We start from the raw sequence: 15,841 nt of genomic DNA, 5'->3' as shown, positions 1-15,841 counted from the left end.
TTTACAGTTGACTGAGTCATACAACTTGAAGCCTATGAATGTGCATGTGGTGGGCTTGTGTGTAATAGCTCTGTATTTCAATGTTTTTAGATTAAAAATTTGTTCAGGGTAGGAACGTCCGGGTCCGAAACCCGCTTGATACTCCCTATCTTGTGTTCAATTTATTCCTGTATTCTCTGCCATAGGCATGAAGAGAAGATTTAGGTGGCAGTGTAATTTCACGTAGGTGGCAGTGTAATTTCACAGTACTTGTTGACATCCGTTCTGTCACCTTTTTTGTGCAGGCGGTGAATAAGTGCATACTTCCAATTGTCAGGTAATTCTTCTGTTGTCTAAATTTCTTTGATAATTTCCACGAGTTTAAGTGAAATTTAGAGCTTAATGAATCTGTTACTCACATAAATGGATCACATCACATCACATACACCTATAGAATAATTCGTATAAACTTTTATACAACACGAAAAAATTTGAAACTCACTTTATTAGCAACTGGAAACACGGCGTGTACTGAAACAGATTAAGAGTAATTTTCCCTTCCATGTGCACAATGTAAACAAATAAACCATATGAGTTTTACTCCGCCAATGAGCAAATGGTGATTTGAATATCTGCTTCTGTAATACTAATTTGTTTCTCAATAGCCTTGGGGCAAAGTTTTAAGCTGACCTTTTTTGTCGATAATATTCCATCCACCATCTGAATCTTAAGCATTCTTTTTTTCGAACTCAAGAAAATGGAAGTAGACAGTTCACACTACACTAAACCCTTTCAAGATCACCTTGACCAATGTTTTCACACACTCCCTACAAACCCAAAGCTTAGAATCTGACAATCCACAAAGGTACACAAAAGATTTGTATCAATTCCTGACAATGTCAAGTAGTACACTTGACAGCACAAAAATTTCATAAACTACAGGAAACTGTGTCAGTATTCCAGGTCTGTTCCATGAAGGCACAATTTTTTTCTGCAAACAGAATATTGTGATACACATTTTTGTATGGGGTCCACCTTTAGCACCTTTGTTAAAGCGAACACAGACAAAAGAGCTTCAACCACTAAATGAGAATATTGTGATTTATCTATAGATATACTGCCATCTATAGATATATTGCCATGTTCACTGAAAAGATAAACAAGGTGTGATCAAAGAGACATGAATTTAATTTTGCAGGCTTTATACATCTGATTTTTTAAAAATATTTTGCTGGTGCAGCTGTTCTTGATGTATATCTGCATTATCAGCTGCTTTGAATATTTAGTTAATTGTAGACAGTCAAAAAGGTTGTGCGTGTTTTTGAGTGCCCACTGAATTTTTACTTTAGAAAAATGAGCAAAGAATTTGCATTAAAGTTTGCTTGAAAAATAGAATGTAGTTAAGCATCACAGTTGAAATGTTCACTGGCTTTCAATGACTGTACTACAAGACAAAAGGTTTCCAGTGGTACAAATGTTTCAAAGGTGATTGAGAAGCAAATCAATTACTGACTACAATGGGCAAGAAGTAAAGATAATGGTTCTGGAAAGTCATCAAATGACAATGTCAGCATATGCTTCAGCTCATGCACAGCTATGTTTTCAGATGTTCTGGACATGCAGCAGGAAAAGTTTATTCCAAAATTTTTGTATGTCAACCAGGATCATCATCCCCCCCCCCCCCCCCCCCTGCAGACATCACTCAGGTATTGCTGAATGAAGTCAACAACAATCCAAGAATTCTAAAGGTTAAAACAGGTAACTAACTATGGGTATAAGGGTATTACATTGAACGAAGGCCCAATTGTCTCAATGGAAACTGCCTCAAGAGCCAAGACCAAAAAAAATTCAGGAAGTTCAGTCAAATGTGAAGGTTCTTCTCAATGTTTTCTTGGATAGCAATTAAAAAAGATCAGGATTGTGGCAAAACCCTTCATGGAAACTGCATCAAGAATACTCCCACTCACCACACCTCAGCCACCATTCTTGCTGTGTGTGGTCCCTTGCGATTTCTTTCTATTCCCGAGGCTGAGGAGAACTATTGTTGGACATTGTTTTGTCACCATTAATGAAATAAAAACAGAATCACTCAGGAGCTGAATTCCACAATGAAAAATAAATTCCAGAAGTAATTCCTTGGAAAAGTGCTGGCACAAGTGTGTGTTATCTGAGGAAAATTACTCTGAAGGAAATGAAGTTGATGTTGAATAATGATCTTTTACAAAGCTCTTACCATTACTTTTTGATCACACCTTGTAGCTTCATAAATGGTTACTGTAGTTGTATGAAATAAAGGTAGGCATTACGTGTGAAGACTTGTGTACAAGTCCTTGTGAATTTATTTCCTTTGCCATACAACAAATTGCTCCGATTCAAGAATTTGCTGCATTTTATGAAACATTTTGATGATGTGCACCTAATTTTCACACAAGGTGCAACAGAATTTTGGCTATAAATCAATGAGAGTAACTTCTGGTGAAGAATGACATCCCTAGAAACAAATAACTTAAATTTGCTACCTCTATTCACATGGTTTCATTGATATTATATGGTAACTGACAGTGTTGAGTGAGTTAGGCCAGCAAGAGTACCATTCGTCCTATAGTAGACAATTTTAGTATACAACAAAGGTCAAATATCTACACCACATTGCTTTCAGTCAAGTCACATTATTAATGAACTATGCCTCCTCGTCCATAGGCTATTCGTGACCATGTCATTGTTCTTGTGAAAGAAAGGACTTCAATGGCGCCAGAGGCTCAAACATGGTATAGTGTTCCTAAGCACACTGTGTCTTTATCAAGACAATAGGGAATCCAGTGGGTGTATGGGAACTTGACTTGTGTGTAACAACCCTGTCAAAGATAATGAACTTGTCAACAAGTCACAGCAAAATCCTTTTTTAAACACAGGGCAGTTGAAACATACTACTGGGTCTGTGGTCACAGTCCAGCTCCAAATTTGGGAGACTAGAGTTGTTAGCAAATGCATGGTCATTAAGATGAGGTTCTGTGATGAAAATTTACTATCAATTAGTGTTTAATGAGGACAGTGTATTGTGAATCTACACTCTCCTAAGAGAATGATGGCCCAGTACAAGAGCCCAAGGTTCCCTTTCAGATCCCAAATACATCCATAAGACATCTTGCAGTGTGTGTGTGTGTGTGTGTGTGTGTGTGTGTGTGTGTGTGTGTGGTAGCTTTGGGCAAGATGTATTCTGTGGGCTTTGACTGCTCCACAGGATAGATGGTCAACTTTGTACAACCCAGTATTCCCATTATGGGAATAGTACAATGGTGCCAGGAGTGTGTGAACTGGTTCCAGCAGGTATAGTCACCAATATTCTTCAGCAACAGTGCAGGAGTGGTTTGCAGAACAAAATGCAATTTCTCTTCGATTTGCCCTCTCCTGCACCACACCTTAACTATACTTAAAATGCATGGACCAAATTACATAGACCATGTGAGAAACTGGCCTGATTCTGGGCCAAAAACTCATCATGACCTTAGGAATATCACCAGTTATCTGGGAGGAGGTGGCAGCAACATTTAGTACCCCCACCTCTCCAGATACTCTTCCTTGCAGATTGTCATCGAGGTTTAACGCCTCTGGACAGAAAAGTGGTAAACAAGTCACATGCTGTGCCTATTAGAGGGCCTAAAATACCTTAAGAACTGAACTGTTCTATAAACTTTGTGATTTCTACAGATTAAACAAATTAATAGAGTAACAAAAAATTGTGCTATCTAGATACAAACCAAACCTTGTCCCCAGGCTGTTGCCTATTTGACCATCAACTATGCCACAGATGTGCAAATTCATTACGCTACAGCTGTCAATATGTATACACTTTTTACCATTCTTAACTTCACATAGCAAAATCAGTTGCCTTTATCAGGTTTCCAATGCTACATCATGATGCGGTGCACAGTTTTTTGTGCAATTCAATACTTGAGCAAAGGAGTGGACTCCCTACAATTGTATACTAGAAGTTTCATAGCTAATCAAATTGACCAGCACAAGATCTAGTTTGGCCAAACAAATAAATTCTAACTTCCTGTCACACTGCGTGGCAGATGGACTCAAAACCTTGCCTTTTGTCGACAAGTACCATACGGACTGAGCTATCCAAGTACAATTCATGATCCTCTCTCAGAGCTTTACTTCCACAAGAACTTCCATATGCTACCTTAAATTCCATAAGAGTTAGTTTGAAAGGTAGGAGATGAGGTACTCGTGGAAGTAAAGCTGTGAGTGGGAGTTGTGCATCAGTAGCTCTGTCAATGAGAACTTGCCCAAACAAGGCTTGATATCCAATATGGCATAAAGTTTTAATTCGCCAGAAAGTTTCAAATCAGTGCACACTCCACTGCAGAAAGAACATTAATTCTGGAGAAGATTTAATTAGGTGAAAGTAAACAGGGGAATTAACAAAAATCCACCAGACAAAAATCCTCCAGTACTATTTAAAACTAAGCTTAAAATTGAACTTTACATTTCAGTTAATACCTCATTTGCTTTCTCTTGACCTACAAACTCTTTAATAACACAGCACTGATCTATATTGAAATTTATTATTTTTCATGCTTTCTGAACAAAACAAAAATTGCAAAAAATTGAAAAGTCTGTTCTGTGAAATAATTTGCAAAAATTTAAGAAATAAAACAGATCAGAAACACATCAGACCTTTAAACGAAGCTTGAACAGCAAATGAGGTGCTGATTGAGAACTTAAGCTTCCAAGTTTAACGTAGAATCAAAGAATTCTAAAGAGAACCAAACGATAATTTTCAGGTGGATTATGTAGACTATGCAGTCTGGCCTTCAGTGGCCCTGACATTTCTATCACTATCCAAGGAATAATGAAGTTCAACTTTTCAGTCGCTCAGATTTTTCAATAGAAAATTTTTCAAATATCTGAAAAGAACACGTGACAAGATCTAATGTATGAACATTCCAGCTGCTACAGTTCTTTGTTTATGATTTTAAATATTTAAAAACCATGATTTTCCAAAGCAATATCAACCACATCTTTGGTTCAGTGTTTGAATTGCTCTACATAATTTCAAGCACCATTCGAATTCACATCAAATGTTTCCTGTGTGTCATTTTCTTGATTTTAGACAAATCATTTCACTAAACTTTTTTTATAATTTTTATTATGCTGTCAAATGCACGTGTCCAATGCTCCACCGGTACTAAACAATGATTACTGCAGTATGCCTAAGAAATTAAATAATAGGGGATGCTGAACTCAGAACCTACTGATGACTCAGCCAAACCTAATGTATTTCCCTAGCTGCCCTGGTAACTGTTGAGAGGTGATCGAACTTTTACAGCTGCCAAGCTCTTCAGAAGCCACTTATTACAAAAATGTGTTAACCTTTCTTAATGGTGCAAATGCCATCAGTGATCGGTTTATGGAGAAACAGACCAATGTTTTATCAAAAGGTGTGTTACCGGTAAAAGCATGATGTTGCACTCAGGCAGGCATATGGAGACATAAGCAATATATATATGGAAATCATTCTCCCCTAGTGACATTGATGGTATCTTTGCACATAATAGTGAACAGCATCAATTGCTTTGAGATATTACCTCATTTCATCCATTCACATTTTTAATATATAGCATGCTCTCCTGTGTTGTACCATCTCTCACTTTCCCCAGAAAATTTTATGCAAGTTATTCAATACAAATCAGAATTTTTTTGCTGATCTGTTACATTTAAAATGGGATGCTGCAAGAAGCTTTATTCAATGGAAATTCTCTCACCAACTAGTGTCAGTATTACAATGTTAAGTACTTACCTAACAATAAGATGCTGCATCCACAAATGCATTACATCTCCAATTTTTACAACCAACACGAGCAGCATCTTTATACTTTCAACATATCTGTCACCATATGTTTTTATCAAATTACAAAATAAAGTCTTGTTCAAGATTAAGGTTTTACGAAGGGTAGTGTAGAGAACAAAAATCGCGGCTTGTTTCCTTAAACTTAACTTTCCAACAGACACTACATTATATGAAGTTTCTTTATTTCACCTGGTAACAGCAAAAAAGTACTTGCTATTATATTTTGATGTCATTCAGTTATCAAAGAAGTTCACCAATGATTTAACACCAGCAACTAAACAGTGTTACAAATCACAAATTTTAAGGATTACTTTGCAATAACAGGTGTCCTGACAATGAATTAGTGATTCACAAAAACTACGCAATAAAAGTCAGTTCACAAGTATGAAAGTCAATTCAAAAATTTTCAAATACAGCGGGAAAATTAGAAATAAAGTCACAATAAAAACTTGTGAAGGAAATTATCGAAATAAATATTGAGTGTTGTTACATTAACAAATACTCCAGCTTTAAAGAAGTATAACTTCTATGCACCGATTAAAATAACTTTGTGATTGATGTTTCAGCAAGTTGGATGGAAGGGATCACTCATCTGCCAATTTCAGTTTTTTCTAATGCTTTGTGCGCTCACTGTGTTTCCATTTTAGAGACATTAAGAACCTTGTCAGGCAAAACACATTACAAAGTGCACAGAATAAAGAGTCAAACAGGTTTACATTAATTGCATTGACACCTGGCATGCTGTGTACCAGCCATCAACATTACCCTTGCAACAAACATTCAATCACAGAGTAAATTTTATCTGAGCTACAAGCTGCTGCTTTCATTACCTCAATCTTCAATCAACAGGACCATGTGTGTTTCCTTATAGAATTCAATGAGCATCCACCAGTTTTCACAGAAATTATGGCTTCCTGCATTAGAATCCATGGGATCATTACAAAACCCTGCCTCTCACCTAGAATTTTGAGTTCAAATAGAAAAGTGCACCACAAAGTTATTTAATATATCTGGAACAGAATCAATAAATGCCAGGTGATGTATATAAGTTCTTTGGGGTACAGCACTAGCTCAGCTGGATAAGGATGAAAAAACACAGGCACAGCGACAGAGTATAACCTGCTCTTACAATGAGTTGGAGGTAGTACTCACAATTGCTTGAATACTCATTAAAAAATGGACCATAATACACTACATCTATATGTTAATGGCTACTGAAGTGCTATGTTAAGTTGCAAAATCGTTATTATCAGCTCCGTATAAAAAAAACATTGATCTGAAATATTCCCAATTCTAATAATTCAGAACAAAAGAGCTGAAAGATGAAGGGTTGGGCAAAATACTTACTACTTAGAGGTAACATCTTTTCACAATTTCTCAAGGTGGAAATTTTTCTTGCTTGAGAAAAAACAAAAATTTTCGAAACATTGTAGCAAGTGAATAATGCTGCTCTCTTTGAGAAAATATTCAAATCAAATCAACCTGTAGTTAGTAATATTGCCTAGAGGGTGTAACAATTTGATCATTTCAAATGTATTTCTCCACTTCTTTACTATCACCCACACAAAACAACTGCTTTCACTTAAACCAATAGAAATAGAAATGCCTGTATTAAAAAAAATCAAGAAAATATATTCAATAACAGGAAAAGCAGTAGGCATTACTTTTACTGAGTGTAGTTGTGATGAGTTTAGCCTCTTTAATTCTTTGACTTTCATCTTCCTTTAATCCCTGCGTTTTCAATTATAACTACAGTGAAAATTGTTATCCATATCTCAGTTATACAGATCCACAATTATTCACATTGTCAACCATGAGTAAATAAGTAGTATAGTCCATTTATGCACAGACATCTCACTGGCATTATCCACCAACAATCTGTGCTCCACATTTTTGATTTTTGTTTGAGTTATATAGCATGCATTTAATTATTTTAAGAGTTAGACGGCTGCCAAAAATGGAGAATCTGCTCATAAGTTAGCCAATAAGTATGATTTAAGTACTTCTACAATCAACAATATTAAGAATACTGCTTCATTTTGAAGTGTGCCTGCAAACTTTATAGTGAACATGGGAATGAACATTGAAAAGTGGTGAAGAAATTGAGAAACCAACTTTTGATAGAAGTTTTCTATTGTTGGTCTTTACAAAAACCATCACCAGAACAACCAATATCTGGTCCTTTGCTCTGTGAAAAGGCATTACAGTTAAAAAAATTGGTGGCAATGAATCTTTTGTTGCAACTTAGTTTTACAGATTTAACCCTTGTCATGGAATTCGCAAACTGGAAATACTTGGTGAAAAAATGTCAGCTGACGTAGAGGCAGTAAGTTGTTCTAAAAATGGTTTTAAAAAAGAATTCCTGACTTGGCTTTTGTTAACAAGTCTGAGAAGGTTTGAGTACATTGTATATCATTACTGTGAAAATCCTTAGCTTCTTAGCAAGAAAGGATATAAAGCAAACAGAAAGCAAGTGACAATATTAGTTTTCACAAATGCTAGAGGGCCCCATTAAATCCCTTTGCTCCTCATCAGCAAATCAAAAAACCTGAGATACACAAATCACAATGATTCACTTAATTTATAAAAAGCAAAAACTGACATGGCTGAAGTCCAAAATAGTCATTGGTATGAAAACTTATCCCTGAAGCACAAAAATTTTCAAAATTAAACAAGAGAAGGTCCTAATTTTACTAGATAATGCATCAATTCATTCTTCAGCTTAACTGTTATAGAGAAGATTGATTATTCACAGTAAAATATTGCCTCATATCCTTGCTACAACCAATGGATCAAACGTTTTTGAAACATTAAAATGACTATATAAAACAGTTTTTATGTTGGTTATTACTGCATTTACTCGAATCTAAGCCTCACCTGAAAAATGCTAGTCTAAATCAAGGGGAAAAAAAAAAATTTCCCGAATCTAAGCCGCACCTGAAATTTGAGACACTAATTTCAAGGGGAGAGAAAAGTTTTAGGCCGCACCTCCAAATCGAAACAAAGTTGGTCCATTGTAATATGAGACACAATTTGGTCGAATGAATGACTATACAGCTACGGTAGTTTGGCTCGAGTCTTAAGCTTAGCAGTTAAGCTTTACCAGGAAGCTACTGCTTTGAGTCAGGCGCTCTGTCCATATTTATTTTTGTCGTGCTTCTTCTAGTTTGAATTGACTGCTTATTTTTCTTTGATCTGATAAGTGCCGCTCTCTTTGTTATAGATGTTTATTTCACTCCAAGTTGAAAATGCATTACTGTACTGTGTCATGCATTGTTTGTCGCATTCTGACAATGAGTGTTTACGGCCTGTCCCCACTTGTGGCATGGCTTGCTTTCGTGCAAGGGGAATCGTTTCATTAGCGAAACGATGGCAAGAGACTGCCATTTGTTGTTACTTACATTGCTGCTTTCTTTGATAATGATCAACAAGAACCAAATAGACTGCCTATGATAGATGATCTGAACGAGTGTTAAGCGAAAATTTTTCTCCGTTTAAAATCTTTGCAGACACGTCTTTTAGTACATTACATTCTGCACAGAAATTAGTCATCTTAGATTTAAAAATCTAGTCAATTGCTGTGCTTCATTTCTGACCATCACGATTATGCATAAAAATAATATGAATATAAACATGACATGATAAATATTTTCTTCCACATTTGCTGTTGTCTCACTCTAGTTTCATAGTTTATTAGGCAGGCAGGATTTAAATGAGATAGCAGCAAACACGAAAGAATACATGGCAAAATGCTTATATTCATATTATTCTTATGGTGAAGAGAATAGCGCATGTGATTCACAATTCATAAAAGTTCCTATTAGCAACCATCTTCTCACAGGTAGGAAAAAATTCAGAACGTAGAGTTGGCCATATTGACAAACATGCCAGTCTTGCCAGTCCAATTTTCGTAGTACACTGAAATGCTGCTACATTCGAAGTTGAACAATACGGAATTTGTATTTACTTTGTTGGATAATGTATGAAAATGCAGTGGACGAAATTCGAGGCAGAGAAAAAAATCTCGTCTTCCACCTTTTTCTAAATTTATTTACTGACACAGAGGTTTTGGTGCCAGTATTTATCTTTGTGGCAGCAAAGCATGCTTGTGTAGCGCTACATACATTTGACAGCAGAAGTTGGTTTTGGCAACACCTACCAACATTTTTCATAATTTCCACTTACTTTGTACTCTTTTCTAAGCCGCAGGCGGTTTTTTGGATTACAAAAACCAGAAAAAAGTGCAGCTTAAGATTCGAGTAAATATGGTATCTGTTTAAGAAAATTTAAAAGTAATTTTATCATTTTTGAGTCAAATGATTTAAAAGAGTGTTGTTACATGGTTGTCGATGCGGGTATTTGGTTGAAAGGAAGACCGAACAAAGCTCGAAACAAAAATTCAATAACCAATATGGATGATTCTGTTTTGGAGGATATAGATGAATTAATGACAAACATACAAATATGCCAGAAATGTGATGCCAATGATATGAAAGAGTGGCTGACTTGTGAGACCAAGGTTTTTGAAACATGTGAAATGATGCCATTGTTGAAGGATCAGCAATAAATGCAAGACAATGAAACAGAAGAAAATGTAGGTGCAGAAAACGATACAGGGCCAACTCATTTTGAAGCATTTTAAACCCTGGAAATCACTTTCAGATTGTTTGACAGTGTGATAAGTGAGTTTACTACAATTAAAATTAACTGATGATGCAGCAGCAATGTAGAGAAAAAATTGTATACTACTTATCCTAGAAAGAATCAGAGCAATGTACCTGAAAATAATCATATGCATGCAACATACGTTATCTTTCTAGAAGTAATTCTACAAAAATCTCTCTTCTTCATAGAGGCAATTATCTAGATTTTCAGTTATCCAAATGACTTGTTACAACAATTAATCAAGTTAATCAAGTTTCTACTGTACTTGATGAAGTAACTAGCAGGGCACAGTTTACACACAAATGCAATTAATAATGTGAAGATTAATATTTAAAGCTTGAATAAATGATTGTTTGCTGAAACACTGTAGTTCCTTTCATGAAACATGCTTCCAGGCCTGCAATTTCCTCTTAGTAGACATCAAATATGTAATAGATGTAGATCCCACTCCAGATTTCTCTCATGCCAGAAAATTTAAGAGTCACTGGGAATCTAACCTTAGATCTCAGGTTTTTCAGTGTGATTAATAGTATTCTTTTAGGTGTTCAGCAGAGTTTTTTCCCCATTTTATACCCAAAAGGGAAAGAACTACTAAACACCAAAAACTACTTAGCATAACACCCAGAAGCATTAGCAACAACTGACAATGGACAAACCTATAAAGCACTATCTATTCAGTATAGAATTTTCCTACTTTCAGTCTAGGAAGGAACCATGTGACATGATTTCTTTTTTGTGCAGTGTACGGTATTACAGATCTGCAAGCACACACACACATTACGGGAGAGCGGAAGGCAGTTCATTCAGTTCAAAACGGTAAGAATGAAAAAGAAAGTAGATACACACAAGGGCACAGAAGGGTAGCACAAAAACCTGTCATACTACCAAGCTTCCTCTAGGCCCAGGAGAATTCCACTGGATGATGGCAGTCTGTGGAGATGGTTGTGTTAAACATTTTGAATCCATGCCATCAACCCATGTGATCAGCATATAAAAGAGTATGCAACAACACAGGAGTTTGTGATCCAATGGCTACACTGAGTGAAGGTTACATGGGTCCCTGTCAATTGGCATCACTGTTGCCATTCATCACTTCAACTGTAGGCAAAAACAATAGCAGTCTATAGATTTACAACACAGACATTGTCGAAGATGTCTACAAAATCACATTATGTGACCGGTTGACACAGGCGCGTGAAGCTTTCAGTCCCAGCCCAATGCTACTACAACACCTTCTTATGCCTACTCAGCTAGAGAACAGCAAAATATTTTGTGCACCATATCATGACATAAGCAAGTTTATTTTATGCTTCACAAGTAAAGCACTCAGAACTTCTCACCATCTGTACAATGCACACAATATCAGAACACTAACATACGTTGCAATTTTCCACAATTTATCTGTTGCCACTGTGACAAGCTTATGACAAGTTATTCTGTATAAAGAATCACCTGTGTGAAGGAGTATTCCCTGTAGGCTGTGTGCATGATTGTATCTGTTTGCGAAGGTAGTAAAGTTTGTCTGGCAAATTACAGACAGTAAAATTTGGTGCAATTAGTATGTAAAAGGTAACATACTGTCGGAATGAATAATAATGCCTACAGTGACTCAAACTGGGCACAAACACACACACAGTATTGTCATTCACTTCATTTACCAGTACGAATTTTACAGGAGTACTAATCTGATGAAAATTCAGACAGCAATCAGTATTCTGTTGCCCATGATAAGGTGAAACATATTAACCAATGTTCCTGACAAACTAAATTCTCTACAGATAATGTCCCAGCTGTGCAGTGAACTAAAAGAAAAACTAAAACATTACATACAACAAGACAAAAAATATTTACCAATTGTCCTATAGAGCATTAAATGCACTGACAATATTGTAATTATAATGCAATATCCCTTCCAAAAATAATGAATATTTATTTACAGTCTACCATTCTAAACACATTTCCATTAACAGCAAGCAAAGTCCTGGAGGGGGGGGGGGGGACTTTCCAGCTTCTGCCTAATTTTGCTTCAAATTATAGAACACAGAGCTATTTCTACTGCCCTTCCATTTATAAAACACCTTTTATAAAGCAAACTTACACTGTTTATATTTCCTCCCAGGGGCAATTCTAGAAGTCAGTCAAGGGGGAGGGGGGGGCTAAGGGGGAGGGGGGAAATTTGGGGGAATGGAATATGGCTTAACAAAAGGAGAGTTGGGGTCCTCTACCGACAAATTGTTAAAATTTGGTGTCGCTTAAAGTAGTTTTTGGTAACTGTTTTGGAGTTCAGGGAACAAAATGTGTATAAATAGGCATCTTACTAATTAATGAAGTTAAATCATATTTATTGGTTTACGTAGTAAGCGTATTTGCCACTCTTATTCTTTTGTTAAAATGTGTGTGGAATACATTGCAACCGATATTGCTACATAATTATATAAAAAAGATTGAATCTGTTGGAGTAATATATTCACTGATTTCTGAAGTCATTTTACCCAGTGTAATATGATACTCCATGAAGGGGGGGGGGAGTCTATAGGCCCCCCCCCCACTTGCTACCACCCCTGTATTCCACCAGCAACTGAACTAAGTTGGGGAGTACATCACTTCACAGAATCACATTGAACAGGACTAAACACATTAAGGTTTGTCACAGCACTTGTCAAAACTGCAGCAATTAAATTGTGCCTCATATCTGACATTTTTTACAACTAAAACATTTTATTACTTTTACTGCAGATGCAAAAACTATCATTTCTGAGTGCATCAATAGCAAATCCAGTGTCAAATTTGAACCAAGTATCAGGATAAACCAGTTTAATGCAGTAGTAAAGGTGGTAAGTTTTCAGGGTGTGACCCATGAGTTTCCTAATAAATTTTAATATAGGCTTACTAGTGTAGCTATTTTTTCAATACTGCATCCACTGTACTACACCATGCACATGTTTTTTGCCTATTTTTCAAATACTGTGAATTACATTTAAGACTATAGCAATCTATGATACTGAACAGCTCTCTCAGTTCATAGTTCACAGTGCCAGGTGCAATTGCTGGCCTATTAACTTCCAGGGGGGGAGTGGGGGCCAACAAATATTTGAGATGTCAATCTCCTCATTAAGCTTTCGCACAGTAAGCCAAGTATTAAAGTTAGAAACTTTGATATGTCTTGAGGCAGCAAAACTTGCCATACACAATATATTCACCCTTAAGAATGATAGCACTTAGCAATTTCCACAAACTTTACAGAGTTTCAGACCTTTATGAAACTTGCATTGTTGTATCAAAAACATGTTTCACTATTAAAATTTGCTGCCATGTAAGTGTTACATTACCCCATAAATAACTTGTGTTCAATGTGAACAGACATGCAGTACAGTGGAGTCTCATTAACCACATTTTCCCTACACATCACTTCAATTTTTTAAAGTCCATGTTCCTGCATTAAACACATGTTAAATCAATTCATTTGTGTTCAAACTTTTTAAGTATTCATACTATTTGACAGTTGAAATTTTTGCTGCCACAAGTTGTGAGAGTGCTGTGGAAATATTCAGGGAGACAGTGCTATTCAGTATCAGCAACTCTTCCAAGCCCTAAAGATCACTCATTATGACAGAAAAGATGCACGGAAGTAAGTCGATTAGGCTGATAGCACCTCCAATAACTTCTGCAACAGCCAAACAAACAGTAGCATGTTATTCAGTCATTTGTTTTTGTTAGCATTTGACATTCGACTGACACTCAGCCCGTGATGTTTTGTATGTTAAACAGTGTACTGGTTTGCAATACATAAAAGACATTGAGATAGTTTACAAACAAGAAGAAGATACTTCCAGGAAGTGGGCAAAAATCCACACACGATGCATACTAATAGCGCACAAAAACTGAACATCCCTCTATCAACATTAAATACCATGGCAAAGAAACGAAAAAATAATTGAAGCATCATGTTTGGAAAGGAGGAAATGGCAAACAAAAATGAGCGCATAAGTGTCCAGAAGTGGAAAACATGCTACGAAAGTGGATTAAGCAAGTTCATGCTTTGAACACACCAACTGACGGTATTTTAGTTTGTGCTACACCAAGCTATTTGGCACCAAAGTTGGGACTAGCAAATTTCAAAGCATCCAATAGTTAGAACAAAATATTCAAGAACAGAATTTAGTATATAAATATGTTCGAGGCAAGGCTGCAGGCGTGAACATTGACACTGTACAGTCTGGAAAAAACACTCTTCCAATCAATCTTCAGAAAGTATAGCCCCAATGAATTTAAGGCAGACGAAATGGACTTCTTTTTTCCACCTTCTGCCTGACAAAACTAGTTCAGTGGAGAAGAATACTACAGTAGAAAGTTTAGTAGAGGGGCAACTTTTTTTATTATGTTGTAATGAAATCAGAACAGGAAAGTTGGTGCCACTATTACTTAAAGCGTGAAGAGCCCACAATACTTCAAATATATGTGGACACTTCCTTCCGTGTCACTATATGAAGCAAGTGCACAAGCAATACGGTATGGCATATTTTGACTTTTTGTAGAATTTAGTTGAATAATGTTGTATATGGCAGTCTGTATCACCTGTTGTAATAGTTAACCTGTTTACCATCCGAGGGCAGCAATAAACAGCGAGGAGATTTGCGCAGTTATTGCACCTCTGCTGTACGTTGTAATAATGGTAATAATGTAGTGAGGTACAGCTTACCACAAGTGGCATGAAACATGCAAATAACACACAGAAAAGGAAAATTAACATCTGTAACTGGGAAGATATTACAAGGAAAAGGCCTTGTGAAGCTGGACTGGAACATAAATCAAGAGAAGGAAAGGTAGTTCTGCCATACAACCTCCAACACCGGTGAGCAGAATAATGCTGTATGTGTTTTGTAAAAAGGAGTACAGCTAGAAAGTAGCAAATGTGCCCTGTACAGAGGCCTATGTGCCCCGTATAGTACATGGCACTAACATATGTTATGTGCATTTCCTCAAAACATTACAGTAAAAATGTGACATGAATACAACTAACTACAGTTCTGTAAGTATCAACAACAAAAATAACACAATCTGAACAGTTATACAACTAAAAGAGAATGTGAAATATTATAACCCAGCTGAACATAAGACAGTAACACCCACAGTTTTGATACAGGATCATGTATGCAATGGAGACGTGTGCTCAAAAGAATGATGCAACGACATAAACCCAGAAATTAATTTAAAGCTGTACAAAGAATTTCATGACTTACTGTACAATGAGCAGTCTATTTACTTGAAAAATCCATGGAAACATGTGCTGGACAGACAAAAGAAAGGTAAGACACACGCTTCACAGAAACAAGCAAC

At 36.3% G+C, this 15,841-nt stretch overlaps 1 long non-coding RNA gene across 2 annotated transcripts in view; it reads right to left on the bottom strand.

Moving 5' to 3' along the window:
- Positions 1–15,841, bottom strand: part of LOC126262025 (uncharacterized) — a 100,230-nt gene that overhangs the window by 73,867 nt on the left and 10,522 nt on the right. For both annotated transcript variants that reach the window (XR_007546707.1, XR_007546706.1), the window contains exon 5: positions 6,670–6,797. This is a non-coding gene — a long non-coding RNA (uncharacterized LOC126262025). The remainder of the gene's footprint in view (positions 1–6,669; positions 6,798–15,841) is intronic.

This window comes from Schistocerca nitens, chromosome 1 (assembly GCF_023898315.1).
Source record: "Schistocerca nitens isolate TAMUIC-IGC-003100 chromosome 1, iqSchNite1.1, whole genome shotgun sequence".
Taxonomy (NCBI): Eukaryota; Metazoa; Arthropoda; class Insecta; order Orthoptera; family Acrididae; genus Schistocerca; species Schistocerca nitens.
Note: the sequence above shows the minus strand (reverse complement) of the source record. Positions and strands in the feature narration are given on the sequence as shown.